This window comes from Cibotium barometz, chromosome 36 (genome assembly GCF_041138505.1).
Source record: "Cibotium barometz isolate CiBa-2024 chromosome 36, ASM4113850v1, whole genome shotgun sequence".
Lineage (NCBI taxonomy): Eukaryota > Viridiplantae > Streptophyta > Polypodiopsida > Cyatheales > Cibotiaceae > Cibotium > Cibotium barometz.
The window spans coordinates 18,683,591-18,690,554 of record NC_141081.1 but is presented as its reverse complement, the minus strand read 5'-3'; positions in this window follow the sequence as shown (position 1 = coordinate 18,690,554).

Here is a 6,964-nt window from a genome sequence, read left to right as displayed (position 1 = left end):
GAAATTTTCATTGAAATTTGAAGCTGTTTTATAAAAAATCCCATAAAATGCCTATAGCTTCTTGAATAAATCATGTTTTTCATGTTTGTAAAAGTCAATTGGTAGAACTTGGGGTTTCAAAACAACACAATCTCCTTCAGGTCCTAGTTTCTAAGCTACTTGTGAACTATAACAAAAATCTCAAAATTACCAAGATGCTGAAAAAGAGAAAAATTTTGGCCTTCCAAAGGTACTTCCATAAAACTAGGGATGTTAGTGCAAATTGGCAATCGGAAATGATTATATAGTTCAAAATCAAGTTAATACATATTTTTTGGGGTCCCAAGCTCAAGTAAATCTTGCTACTTGAGTGCTATCTTAGTTTTTCAATCGTGCTACATTTTTTAAAATTTCTAAATTCTCTCTCAACAACCATGAAACAAAGGTTTTAGGTGCCCAAATTATGTTTGTACAATGTACCTTAGCAGAATTATTCTATACAGACAAAATGTTGCAAGTTTACTAAGGAATGTAATGCGTATGACTCAAGAATCTAAATCCAGAATTTTTGTTGTGTGCAGTTTTGACATTTTGAAACAATTAATATTTGTAGCTTACTAAGGGGCTTTTACATATAACTTTAAGATCTCAATGGATAGAGTAAGCATTGTATTACCTTAAAAAAACTTGCAAACACATTAAAACCATGTATTGGTTTGGATACAAATGGATGCTAAAAAGTGGTGTATCAAACACACACAACTTCCTACTATTTTAGACACTCTCAATTGAATTTTAATTCATCTGAAACTTGGCAAAATCTTTGACACAAATATGAAATAATTATTTGTAATTTTTCACGGGGCTTAGTGATTTTTTTCTCTAAGCTTATAAGGCGGTTTCCTCAAACCTAAGTTGCAGTCTCATGCAAGTCCTATTTATGGGTGTAATTCCTTATCATGCCAACATCCAAATTGCAAGGTTACATTTTTTAAAGACACACTAGGTCACATATTCAAACTCCTCAAGAGGGATTTTGAATATGTCTTTCCTAGCGCAAGTAGCATTTTATTTGTATCGTTCGAAAAAGGACACTTAAGTTTCCTTTTTTGGTACCAAACTAGTGTTAAACAAAATGTAGCAAAATTTGCTGCTGAATGTTCTATTTGTTGTCAGAAAATTAAAAACTACAAAGATAAGACCCAAGGACTTCTTACTCCTCTACCAATCCCCAATGATACTTGGTAGCAAATATCTATGGATTTCATTACAGGTTTGCCTACTACATCAAGTCATAATGATATGATTTGGACTATAGTTGACTGTTTAAGTAATCAAGCATATTTCTTACATTGTAAGAAAACTTTGACTTCTCAGCAAGCCATGCTTATGTTTATCAACAAACAAATCTTTGTACATTGTAGATTGCCAAAAGTCATTGTTTTTCTGACAGAGACTCAAGATTCTACAGTAACTTTTGGATCACTCTTTTCTCTCACTTAGACACTAAGGTAGATTTTTCCACAGCTTTCCATCTAGAAACGAATGGACTCAAGCATTCATCTCGCCTCTCGAAAGCATTTGTATCTACAAGAACAACATTCTTTACTTTCCCAAATACATCCTTCTCATTTACAAGGCTGCCCTCCCAGATTATCACCAAAATCATTCTCATGAACAAAATGATCATCCCCCACCGTGGAGTCACAAACCTTCTTACAACACTACTTTCTCTGTTAAACAACAGTTGCATTAACATCATTATCCTACTTACTCTCCATTGCACCCAAACCTTGGCTCTTCTTCAAACAGTCTGCCTTATGTAAGTAGCAGCTCCCCTTAGACATAACGCCACAATCACCTAATTGCATATCCATATGTCCTACATCCATAAGATCAACAACCTCTGCAACAATTTCCTCATCATCCACTTCAAAACAGGTAATGTCAATAGCATTAATGAAAGTACTAACAAAACATAGAGGAGCATCTTCGAGCACAGCATGAACACTCACATCATATACAATATCCACTGAACCCTCTGTCACCTATAACACACACTCACGTACCTGCTCCTCAATGCCATCATCCTCTGTATTTGTGTCAACTTCCTCTTCGGAAAGCATGCTAACATTCAATTCCTCAACCCCCTGAACTCCATGGCATGGGTCTTCTCCCTCTGCTTTTAACAAGCTTTGATCCAAACCTATTTCACCACCTAAACCAATTGAAGTCTCCATCACACAAGAATCAAGGCTTATCTCCCTTCACTAATCAAAACACCAACTTGATCCTCTTCTTCATGTATTGCTGCCAACATATTTACAGCACCCGACCAACCCTAGAGTTGCATTTAATCCCAATCCTCTCCAAGCATCTCCAACACAACAAGATTCAGGCTTCTTACTTGATTAGTTAGCTTCTGAACTTCTTGATGCAAACCCTCCTGCCTTCTACATGACTCCACAAACCTGGAAGTTTCCACACAACTTTCCCTTTGTACATGCATAACCATGGGTAAGGCTGACTTGCTTGCTTCCCTCTCCTTTCTTGTCAGCTCCTACTTCGTCAGCTTCTTTCTCCATTCCTTAGTTGCTACTCTCACAACTTTAACAAAGGTTCTTGGATCTTTCAACTCCACCTTCACTCTCATGCTTTCATGTAACACACTAATGAACCTATCTTTTTTCAAAAAATCAAGTGGCACCTGATCCTCACCCAAATCTTTTAGAAGCTTTCTCTAAACAACTTCAAACCTTTCAATAAAAACAAACAACTCTTCAATCTCTCCCTGATTCAGCCTACGGATCTCTCTCCACAACTCTTCTAGGCTGTTAGATCTCCCATATTTTCTCTTCGAGGCTCCCTCTTCAAACTATCCCAACTTTCTCTATCAGCATCTGTGGTCTCATATTCAAACCACTCCCAGGCTTCATCTTCTAACAACAAGTCTGCCATCCTCAGCTTATAGGCATCATTATCTCTATTATTTCCCAAAGCCACCAATTCAATCCTCCTAAGAAACTAGGTGACATCCTCACCCTTTTGACCTCTAAACACCTCATAAACCAAAATCAGCCACCATTGGTCTTGACCAAAGCCCTTAACAAAAGCCTTCTGATCCTCAGTTGGGGCACCAAACGATGTGATGGCCTCTACTACACCACCAGCAGGCACACAAGAAGAACACACAATGGGATCAAAAGTAGGGGACACCCAAATCCTAGCTCCAAGGGCACCAACCAACTTAGCTCAGCTGTGCTATCCCTAACCCTCCAGTTAACTCAAGGGGACACCTCAACACCCTCCCAACCTCCCTGTTTGATGCAGCTGCCTCCCTCAGCTGTCCTCTTAGGTTAACCTTCACCTCCAACACCTCTGATCTTTCATCTAGAAGCCTCTCCTAACATCTAGCTAACCAAAAACTCTTCCAACTGACACAGAACTGATCGGATTCTACCTTTGAAATCCTCCACTGGTACTGTCAACAACCGATTGATATTGACACCATCAGTCCACTCCTGTTTTTTGTGCGCCATCCAACCACCTACTTGGCTGCCATTCGTTGATAGCTCTCACACCTACTGCCAGTTCTACCGCTTCCCAAACACTCGTGTGCTGCCCAAACAACGCCACCACTGGCTGTTTTGGGCACTAGCAGATTCTATTATGTTGCCCGTAAGATTAATCCGGTTCATAAGCTCTTATATGGTCTTGTGCGGGTTGTCCCTTCTCAGGTTTGGACAACAAGATCGCAGTTGGTCATCTTATGCTCTTCGACATCTACACGTACCACTTGTGTACTTCAAAATATGGAACTTGAACATGGAACTTGGACATATAGCTTGGGCATGAAGCATGGAACTTGAAAATGGAACTTGGACATATAGCTTGGGCATGAAGCTTGGACATGGAAAACTTGGACATGAATTTGGGCATGTTCCTGGATTCATCTAGGTATATATATAGAGCTTGGACATGGAGCATAACTTGGACATATAGCTTGGATTTGGATTTGGACTTGGACTTGGATCTAGACTTGGATCTGGACTTGGACTTGGATTTGGATTCATTGGACTTGGATATTAGATCTGGTACTAGCCCGGTGAGAGATACTTGTGGGACTTGGGTCATCCCTATGGTGTGCTCGACATCAAAGATCTCGTGCTCAACATTGACATTGACTTGGATATCCTACATCGACATATTTGTTTGTTCTATATTCATTGATTGTATTGATCCTAAACTTGTAAGGTTTGATGTTTTCACATATGCCCCTACATAATCTCTAGAAAGGAAGCTTGGGGATAACATTCGTAAAAAGTGTTTTTGTGCTTTTCTATCCCCACTAACACTTTTTGTGAGAACCATCAGGCCTTTCCATGCTTCTTCAGAAGACCTATCGATTTTCCCTTCATTAGCTACATGCTCTACCTTGCAAAAAGGCCGATTCTTGCCCCCACTTTTCTTTATGTCTTCTTTATTCTTACTATGTGAGAAACAAAACAAAGAATATAAGTAAATTGCAATGTAGGTACCCCACCGTGTGATAAGGATACAGTTAGGGCCCTTACAGCCCCTCCTACTATTGAACTGTGGGTTAGCTTAAGTGATTTATAAAAATATTAGGCGTATAATTTACTAAAATATGAAGAAACACAAGATTTATGACGTAGATGTGGAAAAATGAAAAAATTAATTAATGGAACATTGTTGCTCTTAGATGTTATCGATGATGCTGGAGCTGATCTGTTTGTTGCCAATGGTGTTGATGTTGCATATGGAGCTAATCTATTTGTTTTCGATGGTGTTGATGTTGCTATTATGTTGATGGTGTCATTGTTGGGAATGTAGAGAATGCCAAAAAAGAAGAAGCATAAATCCAAATCTAGTGGTGTTTCAATAGGTTGGATAATTCGACACTAAGAGATAAGAGATAATTATCCTCGATGTTCAAAAAAATAGCCATGTTGTCCAAATTCCTTTGTAATTTAAAATTGAAAAAGTTTAATGCTAATGGATGCCGTTGGGAAATGAGCCCTCGTGCTTTTTGGAAAAGATAGTTACTTTGGAAAAAGTCACTTTCTTTTTTTGGAAAAGACACTTACTTTGAAAAAAGATCCCATGTGTTTTCAAGAAAGAGTTTCATTGCTCGAAAAAAGAAAATCTATCTTGAAAAAGAAAATCATCTTGAAAAAGAAAATATCTCTTGAAAAAGAAAAAGACCTTCATTGCTATTTAAATCAAGATATGTATTTTTGGAGACTAAACCAAGAAATCGTTTTATACTCATGTCTCTTTTAAAAAAATTCTTTGTAAATATATATAATACGACTATGAGAATATTGATTTTATTTACAGTACGCTCTAAGAGCATTTTAGGAGTCCTTGTATGATTTGACTGAACTTCGCTTCACGAAAGCTCAGACTACGAACACATGTACTGTCTATGGGAGGTAAAATCACAAATATTCATTTCTTGTTGTTAGATAAGGTTTTTTCATTTTTCATTTTGAAGTATTATTTGAATATGGCGTAATTTAATCCTTGTGCTTCATGCACTTAACTCATGGGTATCCTATCATGCAAAGAGAACATCAAAGAGAATCATACTCTTCGCATTGTGGGTCATCTAGTCCTAAAGATATTATGTGTACTCTACTGTGCAAAGAGAAGCCCCATGGGCTCTTTGGAATTCTTCTTTTTGGAGGATGAGACACCTCCTTCAACCAGAGAAATATTAAAAAAATATAACATTTGTTTAAATGCAAGTTTATGGTGCTACTTCACACACGATGTAGTCACAAGATGATGAAGAGTTAAATTTAGCATTTAATAATTTTTGTGCTTGTCCTATGTGATATGGTTTTGGAAGAGGCCCTTTTTTCTTCATAACCCTCGTAAATCTTTTGTCTAATTGCTTGCAAATAACAACATATGCTCTTGAGGCAATTCAAGCTTTATCACATATGCCTTGGGCATCATTCGTTGCCTATGAATGTCTTGGTTACTTCATGCATCTTATCTCTTATTATATCTTCTAATATTGCTTTAAACTTCTTGTCTTGGAGTGAAGACCTTACCATGTCCTCTTATAGCACTCTAGTAGTTGAGCTATTCAGCTCATCATTTTCTCTTGTAAAAAGCAGGTTTTGGATATCCTTATAAGCCCTGATTTACTGGATAAAACAGTCATTTAAGAACAGGTCATAAATACAGTTTCTATAATGGGAACATGAAATTTCTCACTTATGTTGGCCTTCTATTCTTCCATGTTGTACTTCCACAATATGCATTGCACCCTGTAAATTTTCATATTCCTTCTCTTTCTTTTGAGAGTTAGGTTATCATTACTTCCTTACTCGCGTCAAGCTGATTTGTAAACATAATGTGCTTGGAAAGCCTTCTTCCTATATAACGTATGACCATCACATACATACTTGATAAAGGAGGTTAATCCTTAAAGCTTTCTTATATAGCCTAAGAGATTTGTATGACCATCACATGCATACTTGATAAAGGAGGTTAATCCTGAAAATAGAGGGGGCTATTTTGATAGAGAATCAATAAGATATATGGAACACTCTACCCAAAAATCTACATGCCTTTTCCATGTAGATCTCTATTCTCTTGCATTATTGATTATTGCATTGGATAACCTCAATTCTCTTTTACATAGGTGCATACTCATCATCAAGTTAAAGGTGAATGTCTCTTTCCTTACTTTGTGTATACTACCTGTAACTCCATTAAAATCATTAATATACATAAGTAATTCATAACAACATTACCTCAAAATAATGTACAATAATCAAAAACCATTAAGCTTTTAAAATATAATGTTTATCTTAAAACGTTAATAAAAGCATTAATATTATATATCATTAAATAAAATATTTTACTAAATCCTTCAAATAAACATAGCATTTGAATCTACAAGATTAAAAAAATATAGAATACTAACCTCCATAGCTTTGTTCTTCTC